Genomic DNA, 15,291 nt, shown 5'->3' on the forward strand with positions numbered 1-15,291 from the left:
TGGACTGTTGCAGGAAATGGAAATTCTGACGTGGAAGTGGGAGATCATTAATATGGACTTCATTACAGGGTTGCCTCGCACTCCACGGAAGTATGATTCCATCTGGGTTATTGTTGATAGGCTGACAAAATCAGCCCATTTTCTCCCCGTCAGAACTACTTACTCCGCTGAGGATTATGCCAGGCTTTATATTAAAGAAATTGTGCGACTTCATGGAGTTCCTATATCTATTATCACTGACAGAGGTGCTCAGTTCACAGAGAACTTCTGGAGATCTTTTCAGGAAGGATTAGGGACTCAGCTGAGCCTGAGTACAGCTTTCCATCCTCAGAGTGACGGACAGGCCGAACGCACTATCCAGACACTTGAAGATATGTTGCGGGCCTGCGTTATTGATTTCAGAGGTAGCTGGGAGGATCACTTGACATTGATTGAATTTTCTTATAATAACAGCTACCATTCCAGCATCCAGATGGCTCCGTACGAGGCTTTATATGGTAGGAAATGCAGGTCACCTATCGGCTGGTTTGATATTGGCGAGACAGAGTTAATTGGCCCAGATATGATCCAGCAGGCAGTTGATAAGGTGAAACTTATCCGGGAACGACTATTGGCAGCCCAGAGTCGACAGAAATCATACGCGGATAAACGGCGTCGTCCTTTGGAATTCCAGGTTGGTGATTGGGTATTCCTGAAGGTATCGCCTATGAAAGGCGTGATGCGGTTTGACAGAAAGGGGAAGCTCAGTCTGCGTTATATTGGGCCTTATCTGATTGTGCGGAAAATTGGAAATGTCGCCTATGAGTTAGATCTGCCATCTGATTTGGAAGCGGTACATCCGGTATTCCATGTATCTATGCTCCGCAAATGCATTGGTGATCCTTCCAGAATATTCCCTGCGGATGACATTCAGGTGACGGAGCAGTTATCTTATGAGGAGCAGCCCGTAGCCATTCTAGACCGCCAGGTAAGAAAGCTCCGGAACAAAGATGTAGCCTCTGTTAAGGTGTTGTGGCGGAACAACAATAGGGAAGAAATGACCTGGGAGGCCTAAGAGGAGATGAAGAAGAAATACCCTCATTTGTTCCCTATGCCCTCAGGTAATCTCGAATCCTTGTTTAATTCTGTTTCAATAATGAATGTGCGTCATGTGTGCTGACTATAAACATAAACTCCCCCAAAGTATTCTCAGACCCTATAAGATTAATTTAACATTCGAGGACGAATGTTCTAAAGGGGGGGAGGATGTTATATCCCGTGTTTTAACACGTTGGAAAAATTTGGAAATATTCTTAACTTGTAAGAAATAAGGTCATAACTAAATTTTATTTGTCATAGGAGGTGTGTATGAAAGAATATTAATGTGGAAGTGTTGACTAAGGCTAAGGGCAAATTTGAAATTTTGAAAATTAGTTTCGGGAATTACAAAAGGTGAGCCATACGTCATTGGGCCCAAAATGAATGAAGGAAATTTGGGCCCAACACAAAAGGGGTGGCCGGCCAACATACTTGGCCCAAACCCAAGTCACATGGTAACCATGTGACAATTTAATTAAGGGACCATTATATACATTAGAAAGTTCAAGAAAAATTAGAAGAGAAAGAACAAGCAAAGAGAGAACAAGAAAAAAAGGGGTTTCGGGTTTGGCCTTGAAAAATCACCATAAAAAATCTCCCTCTAAAAATTAATTTCTTGTTGAATTCCTACTAATTCAAGGTCCCTTTTCAACTTGGTGTAGTTGGTTTGGAAGAAAGAGCCCTTGGTTCATCATCTTGATCATATAGTCAAGTGAAGAAGATTGAGTAAGAAGGTAAGAATTCATCCCTTATTATTGTGTTTTGGAGTCTTGTTTGTGTTGTAGTATGTAGAAATGTGTTGATTGTATGGAGAAATGGAAGTTTGCAAAGTGGGTGTGTGTTATTAGTGTATGGCCGTGTGAATGTATATGTTGTATAGCCATAATGTGTTGAATTTGTGTTATATTCTAGTTGTGATTGTGGTGAAATGCATATTGGAAATGAAAGTGGAATGAATTGAGTTGGAGTGATAAAAAGAGCACATGGCCGTGTGGTGTGTTGGGGTTGGAATGGAAATGAATTAAGTTTGCTTAGTGTGTTAGTGTGTTATTGTGATGTTTGCAATGTAAATGAAAGTAAAACAATGTGAGTTTGCTTTGAAATGGAATGTAGAAACTTATGTCGTTTTAGTATGATTTTCCGACATTAGGAAAATGAAGTTATTTGGTTGTTAGTTGTGTTGATCATTAATGAATTTGGAAGTTGGAAACATGTTATTAAAATGTATGCCAAAGATTTGATGTTTTGAACAAGTTATGACTTTGGCGGAAAGTTGTATATTGTGTATATCGTGTGTATAACTTGAGGAAAGGATATGAAATGTTTCTAAATCTATACTGTGATAACCTTGATTGATAATGAGTGTGAAATCATTGATATTAGTTTGAAAGTTGGGTTGGAGAGAAGGTTATGGCAATTGTCGGCAAGTAGAACTAGTTGTGCCATATTGTGTTTCTAGTGTTTGTTGTTGATGTTGATGCTGTTGTTTGGGTTGTTGTTGATGATTGTGAGCCGAGTTGAATTCTCGGGGGTGCTATATGTATAGGGGAAGTGCTGCCAAAAGTTCGGTAGACAAATAAGAGTTGAATTGAATTTGTAGCATCTATAACTTACAATTGGTAAACTTGACCATTTGCAGATTTTTGACGAAACGGGAAGTGAGTTTGGAAAGGCGTAAGGAGCTTGAAAGGTATGTAAAGCTACCCCGGTCCTTCTTTTGGCATGTCTAAGTGTTTTCGGATCGGATTCGGGCCTCAAAAGACCTTCTTGGCCATCGGAATCCGCAAGAGAAAATCTCAGTTTATCCTTCAGTAGAATTAAACCATTTTGATATGCTTTTCCTGAAATTATATAAATTTTCTCTAAACTCCTTGAAAAGCTATAGAATGTCCGTAGAACCTTTATAGGTGACCCCATAAGCTTAAAGGGCGTAATTTGAGCCCACCGCCTTGCTTGTTCCGAGGTGGGCCCGCTATTCCCGGTTTTGCCCTTAATGTACTAAAGTCTCCTTTTCGAACGATTTTTGAAAGAAACGTTTCGACTACCCTTTTTAATTACCTAACGAATATGGTTTTAAATATTCCATTAAGTCTGATAAATTGTTTTGATACTCGAAACTCATTTACTATGATTCCTTCCGACTTCATTGGATCGGTTTGTCTTTGATATGCCTCATCGAGTCTATGGAAACATTCATGATATTTTACTTGCATTAGTCTCTCACTACTCCATTCGTGGATGCCCCAATGTTTCCCACACTGATCCCGGGCCAGGATATGTTGTCAAGCGTGATCCTCTGCATTGTTCGCCGTGCCTCGATGTGAGGGGGCAGGTATACGCGTACATGGGTTTGTGGAGTATGATGTGCCATGTCCGCTTGTTCTGATATGATTTGCTATGGCCATTTGATATGACATATTATGCTACGGGGTTATGCCCTTATTCTGATTCCTCTGTGTTGTGGCACCAACGTCGGGAGAGTGGCCACGTTCTGTCTGCCGAGTCCCTTGGCAGGGGCCGGATTGGATATGACATATGCTTCTGTACACACTCTGCATGTTTTGAAATCATGCATCTGATACTTTGGAATTTTCTGTTTACTTTCTGTATGTCCTGTACCAGTTATGATTTTGTCTCCGTAATTCGGGCTTTACATATTCAGTACATATTTCGTACTGACCCCCTTTCTTCGGGGGCTGCGTTTTCATGCCGCGCAGGTACCGACGACAGGTTTGCTGATCCATCCGCTTAGGATCTCATTATGCTGTTTTTGGAGCGCTCTTTTATTCAGAGCCATCTTTTGGTACAGTCTGTTACTTCTATATGTGTATATTCTCGTTCATGGGTACGGCGGGGCCCTGTCCCGCCATATGATTCTGTTGGTCCATTTAGAGGTCTGTAGACATGTTTGTGGGTTGGGGTCTTTCTATACAGATATGTGTATATGTTTTGTTTGGGCGATCCCATTCGCCGCGGCGGCCGGTCCGCATATATTTAAATGTTGTTTTGTTGGCCCTGTGTGGCCTTCGTTGGTATTTTCTGCGTGCAGGGTATATGGGATAGTCCGTAAAACAAAGGAAACTCTGCCGAAATTTTTCTGGAAATTATCTAAATTTAGAATAAAGCCTTGTTGGCTTCTGCCATATACTAGAATGCGTTTGAGTGCCTAGATCGGGCACTAGTCACGGCCTACGGGGTTGGGTCGTGACATTTTGCCATGATCGTTGGTCCGTTTTAGGACAACTCGACTCATAGTCGCTAATTCGCCGTGCCCGTAAGACTTATCCGATGCTTCATAAGTTGAGACGTCTCCGAATTACGATAGGCATTTCTTTTAGGGTCGGTATTTTTCAGCCTTGGCTAAATTTTTGACGTAGCAGTCCCCGTTTGGGGGAGTTCATCAAATTCTGGCTCGGATCATTGTGACCTCATTGCGTTTGTCGTATTTCGGGCACAGTACTTCGGTATAGATTATGTGAATGAGGCAGTGTCGGGATACGACAGTTATCATCGGGGCAAAGTCCTTTTAACAGAAAGACACCCGAGATTTTGCTATCTAATCTTTTGATAACTTCATGTTTGCAAAATGTTTGTACATATGAGAATTTTAATTCCTTCTACCTTTGTTGTAGCAAATATACAATGGGACACGATTCATTATGATCGTTTGGTCCTTACATCGAAGGCTATGGCCGGTGGCCGGGCCTTAGTTTTGCCTGTCACGACCCGACTAGGGCCGCGACGGGCACCCGGGCTAACCACCAAGCACCGCTCATTTCCTCACTCGTTATAACCATTTTACATTTCTTTATCATTCATAATCTCATAATCATAAGACAACCATTTTTCGTTTGAAAACACAAATAATTTTATATGCACGTGCCCCTTAGGCTATCAAAATAACATATACAAATATAACATAGTAATCTTGTGAGACCATCTAACCCACACTGCGCGTCTACGAGCCTCTACTGACATATTATACATATAGACGGAACAAGACTCTGTCGTGCGCGAAATACATAAAGGAACCAAAGGAATAAACATAAGCACCACCGAACAATGGAGTGCTCTCAATCAGCTGACAGCTACTAAGAATCTGAATCAAGCTCACCTCCCTGTCTACCTGTGGGCATGAACACAGCGTCCGAAGAAAACGGACGTCAGTACGAATGTTGTACTGAGTATGAAAGGCATAAACAGTAACAATATATCAATGAAATATGAAGGCATCAATGAGATAAGGAGGCATCAAGAAAGAGCAATTTGTACTGGCTATCGAATATAACTGAAATAATTCATGCTGACTTACTCATAATCTTTATCATGTCATGTATCTATACATATATAAGCTGCCCGTCCATGCAGGTACGGTGTGATAATGTATAAGTTGTCCGTCCATGTAGGAGCGGTGTGATAATCATAGCCTGCGTCCAGGCCTCCCGCGTCCGGGGTATAAGCTGCCCACTATAGTGGTGTGCACATCTACGTGCCTGCCCGGCCGACTATAGCGCGGCGCGGTGTGAGAAAATACATACATATATATATATATATAAAGCATGCACAAGAGCCCAATCAAAAGTCATAATTATATCGGAGCGACGTAAGGTCGGTGGCTTCCGACGTCATTATGGACCATTCATTGATATCCTGCCTCACCTTGAAGGAATTAGCATATAAGGTGAGTGTAAGCAATAAATAGCATCATTAACATTATAGGATCATCACAACATGAGTATTAGGATTTCTATACTTTACTCATTACCTTGTGTGGCTAATTATGGACATAAACTCATATTTTCCAGAACTTAAGGAAACTCATGGATAAAAAGAGAGTCAAGCTATAAGCTTCATGCCATAGAAAGAAAGGACTAGCCTCACATACCTTGAACTCTATCTAATGTCCAACGTCTACTTCTCGAGCTCGCAGGTCTAAAATTAAGACAACATATGCCACAGTTAGATTATCCACATCACTTACTAGCCAATCCAAGCACGAATAAAACTTAACAAAATTCGGGCAGCATTTCCCCTGTAAACTTAACAATCCTCGAAATTCCAACTTAGCCAAACATCAATAAAAATACTAACAACAACAATACCAACAATTTCATATCAAACTAGAATTAAATCCATTCTTAAATCACTTCCAAAACAGCCCATAAAATCAATACAAGTTCTAGCATGACTTAAGTTTTCCTTTCACAAATTCAACATCCATCTAATTGTATAAAGACCAAAACCATCTCTAGAACATGTAGGAGGGAATAAACCTTACCTCAACAACTGGAAGAAAAACCTTACTAGCAAGCTTGACCTCTTAAAATTCTTGCTGTAAATTATAATCTTTCTTTCAAAAAAAATGGCGCTTAGCCGAGGGCTCCAGATGAGCTACAACCGTAAGCAACTTCTATCAATTTGCTTATTCAAAGTGCATAAGAATTGATAGCAACGTTTTGCACTCTTCCAAAGATGAACATTGATTCTTGAAATAGAAAATGAAGTGGAAAGTTGCTAAAATGTTTGGTCCTTTCAATGTTAACCTTCCACTATGTAAACAAATTACTGGCCTAACTTTTGGCTCATTGTATCCTATAGGGACACGTTAGCATACCATGTGGATTTATTAGAAGCTTTCCATGTGAATAAAAATAATACACGTGGACTCCTACCACTTTATTAGCTACTCATTTGATTAATTAGTCACTATTATAATTTAACAAGGTCACTCCCCAAAAGCCACATTTATCTATACTTATAATTACACATAAAAAATGATCTTTCCCCACATGGGACCCACGTGGACATATTGTCCCCTAAACATTACCTAAGTGTTTTTACTTTCCAAAACAAGATTGCTAAGTTTGTAAACTTTTTCATGGAAAAATCGTTACTGCCCCCATATTTTATTTGAATTGTTTCTCACTAAAATGATCTCTATATAAATCCTTTTATAATAGGTTTTGGGGTCCACTTAGATCATAATGACAATGATCACACTATACCAAAATATGTCACCCATTATATAAATTTACATAGTCATATGCTGACTTCCACGTAGAATGGTTGGCACATAGCATTATCAATATTTTTGCAACTTTTATCACATTGTGTACGTAAATAATAAGATAAGGGAGGCTATGTACTTTCCCATTAAGTGGACCGTGGGGTCCACATGCCTTTAAGCCATTTCAACTAGCCGTTTACTACATAAACAAAGATGCCACCTCCTCATTCCTAGAACATAGTCACTACACTTTCATCTTCCATGTTCCACGTGGAAATGTCATATGTGAACACTCACCTCCTATTGACCAGCTATATTCCTTTTGTCTCACACGTAATTAAACTTATCTAATTAGTTAATTCCTGATCACCAATAAAATCCCCACCTAATAATCTGATCATAGTTAATCAATCCCTAATCTTCACTAATGTTTCTACACTAATTGTAATTAATATGCAAACCGTGCACTATTAAAAACAAAAATAAAAAAAAAATCTTGTCTCATATCTCAAAAATAATCTTGTCCTTGAACTTATGTCGATTAGTTTACGGATAACCCAACATACCAAAATACGGGATATAACATTGCCGTAGCAAATGCTAAATGGGACACGATTCGTTATGATCGTTTGGTCCTTACATCGAAGGCTATGGCCGGTGGCTGGGCCTTAGTTTTGCCGTAGTAAGTGTTGAGCCTCACCGTCTGTTTTGACCGGGGTCATCTTCGATGCGGGCATAGTACTCCCCTAGCACTTACCCGAGCTTCGAAGTCGGGTGAGTGATACTAAGTCCCCAATCGGAGGATGTGACCTCAGATTTCCGGGCGTTCATTTTTCATCTTTCTCGAGTAACACGTTGTACTTGTTGCCTCATTAAAAACCTTGTCGGAAAACCCGTTTTGGGACAAAACCGTACTAAGGAAAAGAGTGCAACACGTGTTTTCAGGCCTAAATTCTAATTTTATCCCGCTCTTGACTCCCTGCAAAAAAGAAAGGTTAATAAGAGGATACGGGGAGGCCATACCTTAGCAGTAGTATCTTTTCAGATGAGCCACGTTCCAGTTGTTACGCAGGCGTTGTCCGTCCATGGACTCCAATTGGTACGATCCTTTGCCCGTTATACCGGTTACCTTGTACGGGCCTTCCCAGTTCAGACCCAACTTTCCCTCGTTTGGGTTCTTGGTGTGGAAGGTAACTTTTCGAAACACCAAGTCTCCGACTTGGAAATGTCGAAAGTTGGCTCTTCGATTGTAGTACCTCTCCACTCTCTGTTTTTGGGCCGCTATACGGACCAATTCGTTTTCACGTATTTCATCTGTGAGGTCGAGTTTCACGGCCATGGCCTCCTCGTTTGATTCCTCGGTAGTATATCTGAACCGGAGGGTCGGTTCGCTCGCCAACCTCCACGGGGATAAGGGCTTCGGCCCCGTAAACCAATGAGAATAGGGTTTCCCCCGTGCTCGATTTGGATGTGGTTCTGTAAGCCCACAACACCTCCGGCAATATTTCTTTCCAATGGTGCTTCGATGCTTCAAGTCTTTTCCTCAGATTTTGGATTATCATTTTGTTCGTGGATTTCGCCTGTCCGTTTGCACACGGGTGATACGGGGTTGACACGATTTTCTTGATCTTCAATCCCTCGATAAAATTGTTGACTTTGACACCCACGAATTGAGGACCATTATCACAAGTTATCTCGGCGGGGATGCCGAAACGGCAGATGATGTGATCCCATATGAAGTCGATGACTTCCTTTTCTTTGATTTTTTCAAAGGCCTGTGCTTCAACCCACTTAGAAAAATAGTCAGTCATAAACAAAATGAAACGGGCCTTACCTGGTGCCCAAGGCAACAGACCCACAATGTCCATTCCCCACTTCATGAAAGGCCAAGGTGAGACCACCGAATTCAGCAACTCCCCGGGCTGGTGAATCATCGGGGCATGCTTCTGACACCCGTCACATTTTCAGACAAAACTTTTCAAGTCTTCGTCAATCCAGTTCCAGTAATAACCGGCCCTGATAATCTTTCGAACCAGAGCTTCTGCACCGGAGTGGTTGCCACAGGTTCCTTCGTGTACCTCTCTTATCACGTATTCCGTTTTACCGGGGCCCAAACACTTAGCCAGGGGACCGAGGAAAGAGCGTAGATACAATTGGCCGTCCACTAAGCAAAAACGGACGGCCTTGGTCCGTAGTGACCGTGATTCCTTTGGGTCATTTGGGAGCTTATCATCATGCAAGTAGTCAATGTACTTATTGCGCCAATCCCAAGTTAGGCCCATTGTGTATATTTCGGCGTGTCCGCTTTCTATAGCCGTGTTTGATAAGTGCACCGTTGCCCCGAGGTTGATTTCTTCCCCCTCGACCGAGGATCCCAAATTTGTTAATGCATCGGCTTCGCTGTTCTGCTCCCTCGGTATGTGCTGCATGGTCCATTCTTTAAATTGATGAAGCACCACCTGGGTTTTTTCGAGGTACCTCTGCATCCGTTCATCCTTGACTTCGAATACGCCGTTTACCTGGTTTGTGACCAAAAGCGAGTCGTACTTTGCCTCTATTATTTCGGCTCCCATGCTTTGAGCCAGTTCCAAACCTGCAATCACATCCTCATACTCGGCTTCATTGTTAGTCAACTTAGCAGTTCTAACGGATTGTCGAATGACATCTCCGGCCGGGGTTCTAAGGACAATCCCTAGTCCGGAACCTTTAAGGTTCGAGGCCCCATCCGTGTATAGAGACCAAATGCCCGTGGCCTTTCCCGAGGTTAGCAGAAGTTCTCTCTCGAACTCGGGGACCATAGCCGGGGCAAAGTCTGCCACAAAATCGGCCAAGATTTGGGATTTGATGGTCGTTCGAGGTCTATACTCGATGTCGTAACCGCTAATTTCTACATCCCATTTCGTTAATCTACCTGACAGCTCCGATTTATGCATGATGTTTTTCAGAGGGTAAGTAGTTACTACACATATGGGGTGGCACTGAAAATAAGGCTTGAGCTTTCTGGAAGTGCTTACTAGAGCCAATGCCAATTTTTCCAAATGGGGGTAACGGGTCTCCGCATCCCCCAAAGTTCTACTTACATAATAGATAGGACGCTACTTACCGCCACTTTGGAGACAGCTAGGTAGAGGAAAAGTGGCTCGTCTACCTTCGGTGTGTGCAGCAACGGGGGGCTAGACAGGTACTACTTCAACTCTCGTAGAGCTTCTTGGCACTCCGGTGTCCAAACAAAATCGTTCTTCTTCCTAAACAAAGAGAAGAAATGGTGACTCTTGTCTGAAGACCTCGATATAAAGCGACTCAGCGCTGCTATTCTTTCGGTGAACCTCTGTAGCCCTTTTATGTTGTTCACAACCTCGATATCCTCGATGGCCTTGATCTTATCCGGATTGATTTAAATCCCCCGGTCTGAGACCATGAAACCCAGAAATTTATCAGACCTTACTCCGAAGGCACACTTTTTCGGGTTGAGTTTCATGTTGTATTTACGGAGCACATCAAAGGTTTCCTGTAAATGTTTTAAATGGTCCTCTGTTTCCAAGGACTTAACAACCATATCGTCAACATAAACTTCACCGTTTTCCCTATTTGTTCTTCGAACATTCCATTAACTAGACGTTGGTAAGTTGCACCGGCATTTTTTAGTCCGAAAGGCATGACGTTATAACAGTAAGTCCCATATCGAGTGATGAAGGATGTTTTCTCTTGATCCTCCGGGTGCATCCGAATTTGGTTATACCCGGAGTAAGCATCGAGAAAACTTAACATTTTATGTCCGGCCGTCGCATCGATCATTCTATCGATGTGAGGAAACGGAAATGAGTCCTTCGGGCATGCCTTGTTTAAATCTTTATAATCGACTCACATGCGAAATTTATTACCTTTTTTGGGCACTACCACCACATTAGCAAGACAATCCGGGTACTTCACTTCCCGGATAGAGCCTATTTTTAAAAGCTTTGTTACCTCATCTTTCACGAAGGCGTGTTTTGCCTCCGCCATGGGCCTTCTTTTTTGCTTCACCGGCGAAAACTTCCCGTCAGAGCTGAGCTTGTGAACTGCTATTTCTGGTGATATACCTATCATATCTATATGCGACCATGCAAAGCAATTGGCGTTAGCTCGAAGAAACTCAATTAATTTGCGCCTGAGCTCCGGGGTAAGCCCCGTGCCCAGGTATACCTTTCTGCCTGGTAGGTACTCGAACAGGATGATCTGCTCCAGCTCCTCTACAGTTGACTTGGTTGCATCCGAGTCATCTGGCATAACAAATGATCTGGGTACCCCGAAATCATCCTCTCCATACACTGGATCCGACCCGGTATACTTTGATTGCTATTGGGGGGCCTCTCCTCCGGTCATATCTTTTTCGCCCTGAGTCGGCTCCTTTGGCCGAGGCGCCGCTTCCTCTACTGCGAACATTTTCTTGTTGTGGGCTGCTCACCTCGGATGATTTTCACCCCTTCCGGGGTGGGGAACTTCAGCAACTGATGCAGTGTTGAGGGTACCGCCCTCATGCTATGTATCCAAGGTCTGCCCAATAGTGCATTATATTTCATGTCCCCTTCGATCACATAGAACACCGTTTGTTGAATGGCGCCATCCACGTTCACGGGCAGTGAGATCTCCCCCTTCGTTGTTTCGCTTGCCATATTGAACCCGCTGAGTACCCGGGCCACCGGTGCGATCCGGTAGAGCAGTCCTAGCTGTTCGACCACTCTCCATCGGATGATGTTGGCCGAGCTACCTGGGTCAACCAAAATACGTTTAACCTTAGTTTTAAAGACAAGTACAGAGATTACCAATGCATCATTATGCGGTTGAATGATGCCCTCTGCGTCTTCGTCGTTGAAGAAAATAGAGCCCCCGGTTGAGTGATCTCGGACGCGCTTTTCACGAACAATAGAAACCTTTGTCCGTTTCATTACCGGCCCCCGAGGGGCGTCAATACCCCCAACTATCATGTTGATTGTATGTTGGGGTTCGACCGGCTCGGCCCTTCGATGAGCTTCTCTTTCCTTGTAATGATTTTTGGCTCGCTCGCTCAACAGATCTCGGAGATGACTGTTCCTCAATAACTGAGCTACCTCTTCTCTCAACTGGCGACAATCCTCAGTTCTATGGCCATGGGTTCCGTGATATTCACACACCATGTTCGGATCCCGTTGGCCCGGATCTGACCTTAGTGGTTTTGGCCATCTTACATCCGGGACGCGGCCGGTGGCCGAGACGACCCGAAGTACTAACGTTGAAGTTGTACTCCGAAATCTTTGGAGGACCCTTATTACCGGCAGAACTTCCGGCATCACTCCTGAACGAGAGCCCCCGGCTGTTTGACGGGCGCTCGACCCACTTGCTACCCCGACCTGAGAAATGGCTCGGGCTCTCCCTTGACTTTTCTGACCTGAAATTTTGTCTCTCCGAATGGGAGTATGGCCGAAACCTTTCCCTTTATGATTCGGCCTTTGTTTCATAAGGTTTTTCAAAACTTCTATCCATCTTTAACTGGACCGAGGGGAGCTCAAACTGATCATCCTGCACCCGAATCTTCGATTCATACCGATTATGGACATCGTCCCATGTCACGCCCTCGTATTCCAGCAAATTTTCTTTTAATTTGAACGAAGCAGTTGAACTTAGCACATTGAGCCTCTTTGTGAAAGATTGCGCGGCCCATTCTTCTGGACTGGGGGGAGTTCCATCCATTCCCTCTGGAACCGGTCGACGAACTTACGCAGTAACTCATCGTCCCTCTGGGTTATTCAGAAGATATCGACCTTGTGGGCCTGCACCTTTCTGGCACTGGCATGAGCCTTTACGAAGGCATCAGCGAGCATTTCGAAAGAAGTGATCGAATGCTCGGGTAGGTGGTCATACCATGTCAACGCTCCCTTTGACAGAGTCTCCCCAAATATTTTCAACAATACTGACTCGATCTCATCTTCCTCCACATCATTGCCCTTTATGGCACAGGTGTATAAGGTCACGTGCTCGTGCGAGTCCGTTGTGCCGTCATATTTCTGTATATCGGGCATTTTGAACCTTTTTGGGATTAGTTTCGGGGCCGCACTCAGAGGGAAGGGCCTTTGGATGTACCTTTTAGAATTTGGCCCCTTTAGTAAAGGCGGAGCCCCCGGGATATGATCTACCCGAGAATTGTATGTCTCGACCCTCTTTTCGGTTGAGTCTACCTGTTTCGCCAAAGTTTCGAGCATCTTTCGAACCTCGATAGAAGAACCGATTCTGGAGCCGTCGCTTTCAACCATGCGTGCCTCGTTTCTTCCGGTTTCGGCAGTACCCTTCGCCTTTCCCGGCTCTGCTTCACCTTTTCCACTCTGCAACCGAGCAATTACGATTCCTTGCTCGGCGATTGCTGCTCTTTGTTCCTGCAGCATTTCAAAAATTAAACGTAAGTTAACATTGTCATTTGGTGCATCCTGTTCTCTCCGGCCCTGGGTCCGAGACAATGTAACAGAATTGTGAGTATTTAGAGGATCAGTGGCCGGGAGGGCTGCATTCTCTTGATCCACGGTATTTGGTCGGTTGAACCCCTCCTCGAATCGATGAGGTTCGGGTCAGCGGGATTTGGCAATCCCCGTAGTCCGCTGCCTTCATTTTCCGCCACAATCTCGGTGGTGTTGACATGACCGAATTGTTCGATGTCGGCCATTTAGTCCGTTTTTGCAGAGACGGGCAGGGATGTTTTTTATTTTGATGAATATGGTAGAGGTTAAGACCAAAGACCACTATTATCCTAGCCCCACGGTGGGCGCCAAACTGTTCACCTCAGATTCGGGAAAACAATTGAATTTATAAATGGGTAAAGGATATGTGTTTGGATCTCAATAAATATCGTAGGGGTAGAATGTATGGACGTTATGTAGGAACGCAATTGATGTAGAATAGTGCTACTAATTGAATGACATGCCATATTTATTTAAGGAAACACAATGGAGATGCAAATGGTCACTATGGACCGGATCAGATCTTAGAGAGAGAGAGAGAGAGATTGTATATATGCTTTAATGTTACAAGTGTTCTTGAAAATGAATGAACCAACCCCCCCCCCCCCCAAAGGAGGGGAATGGGTTCTATTTATAGTGTTGCCTCCAAGGGCCTTATACAATTCAAGCCATTAAAATAATAATAATAAGGACAGCTCTGAACGGATTTGGTGGGATTAGGTTGACCGTACAGTCTGACACACGTATGGTTGGTGATTAACCACTGCAGGACGCCACTGACATATGGCTCGTGTGCAATGGCTGCACCGGACCAACGGCCCAGATACTCGGGGTAACGGCCTTGAGCAACTCGGCGATGGAGGACCCGGAACAACGGTCATCCCGATCAGTTCCGGACAAGCGTTCCTCCGGTTCAGCGTGAAAGTCTTCATGTATGCTCTTGCTCCCTTCTTCCTCCGGTTCATCGTTTCACCGGTTTGACTCATATTCGGTTTTTACCGTATACAAGGTTGTTAGAGGTGAATTAGTAATTTCAAGTTTAGGAAGATTGTCGATTTCAAAGTAAGTAGGACTTTAACACTCAACTGTCTACATTTAAAAAACATGACTTGGAACTTGCATAATTACTTTCAACTAGCTAGTATGTTGTGTGGAGAGTGCGTATTAGGACATATATACTATTTTGAACTATTACTTGGTGTGTTATACTCTCTCACAGCTATAACATGATATATGAAATTATGAAAGCATGATTTGAATATGTTCCATGATAAATTGAACATGTCAACCAAGTATATCATTTATATGATGTACGTTCGGGTATTGTATGATATTGTTATACGTGTTAATAGAGTCCGGCACTTTCGTAACCCAAAAAAAAATTGGAACCAAACTAATCCAATAAAAAAAGGGAACTAAACGAGGCTTCACGCACAGATTCAGTGCGTGAAACCCATACCAAAAACCCCTGACCCCAACCTTTATTCATGCTCTTCTCTTTCATTTCCTCCATCTTTACCCTTTCAACACACTTTTGCACTTCCAAAAATATGTCTCAAAGTTTTGAAACTTCAATGTTTGCTATACAACCCGATATTTGTGAATGCAGTTATTACTGTAAACTAAAAACATCAAAGACCCAAGATAATCTGGGTTGCCGTTTTTGGAGTTGTAAAGTGCCCGAAGTAAGTGTTTTTACATTTTTTAGTGTATTTTTTCACGTTATCCATATATTTTACTTTA

The 15,291-nt window shown here is 43.2% G+C and overlaps 2 long non-coding RNA genes across 2 annotated transcripts; one reads left to right on the plus strand and one right to left on the minus strand.

Annotated features, from left to right (window-relative positions):
- The first annotated feature begins 1,052 nt into the window (after positions 1-1,052).
- LOC132623607 (uncharacterized) lies at positions 1,053-2,770 on the plus strand. The gene is made up of 3 exons (XR_009576311.1): positions 1,053-1,100; positions 1,740-1,811; positions 2,717-2,770. It is a non-coding gene; the product is annotated as an uncharacterized LOC132623607 (long non-coding RNA).
- Positions 2,771-4,891: 2,121 nt separating this feature from the next.
- Positions 4,892-6,585, minus strand: LOC132623417 (uncharacterized). The gene is made up of 3 exons (XR_009576232.1): positions 6,356-6,585; positions 5,963-6,009; positions 4,892-5,203 (listed from the first exon to the last, which is right to left on the minus strand). It is a non-coding gene; the product is annotated as an uncharacterized LOC132623417 (long non-coding RNA).
- Positions 6,586-15,291: the final 8,706 nt, after the last annotated feature.

This window comes from Lycium barbarum, chromosome 12, assembly GCF_019175385.1.
Source record: "Lycium barbarum isolate Lr01 chromosome 12, ASM1917538v2, whole genome shotgun sequence".
Lineage (NCBI taxonomy): Eukaryota > Viridiplantae > Streptophyta > Magnoliopsida > Solanales > Solanaceae > Lycium > Lycium barbarum.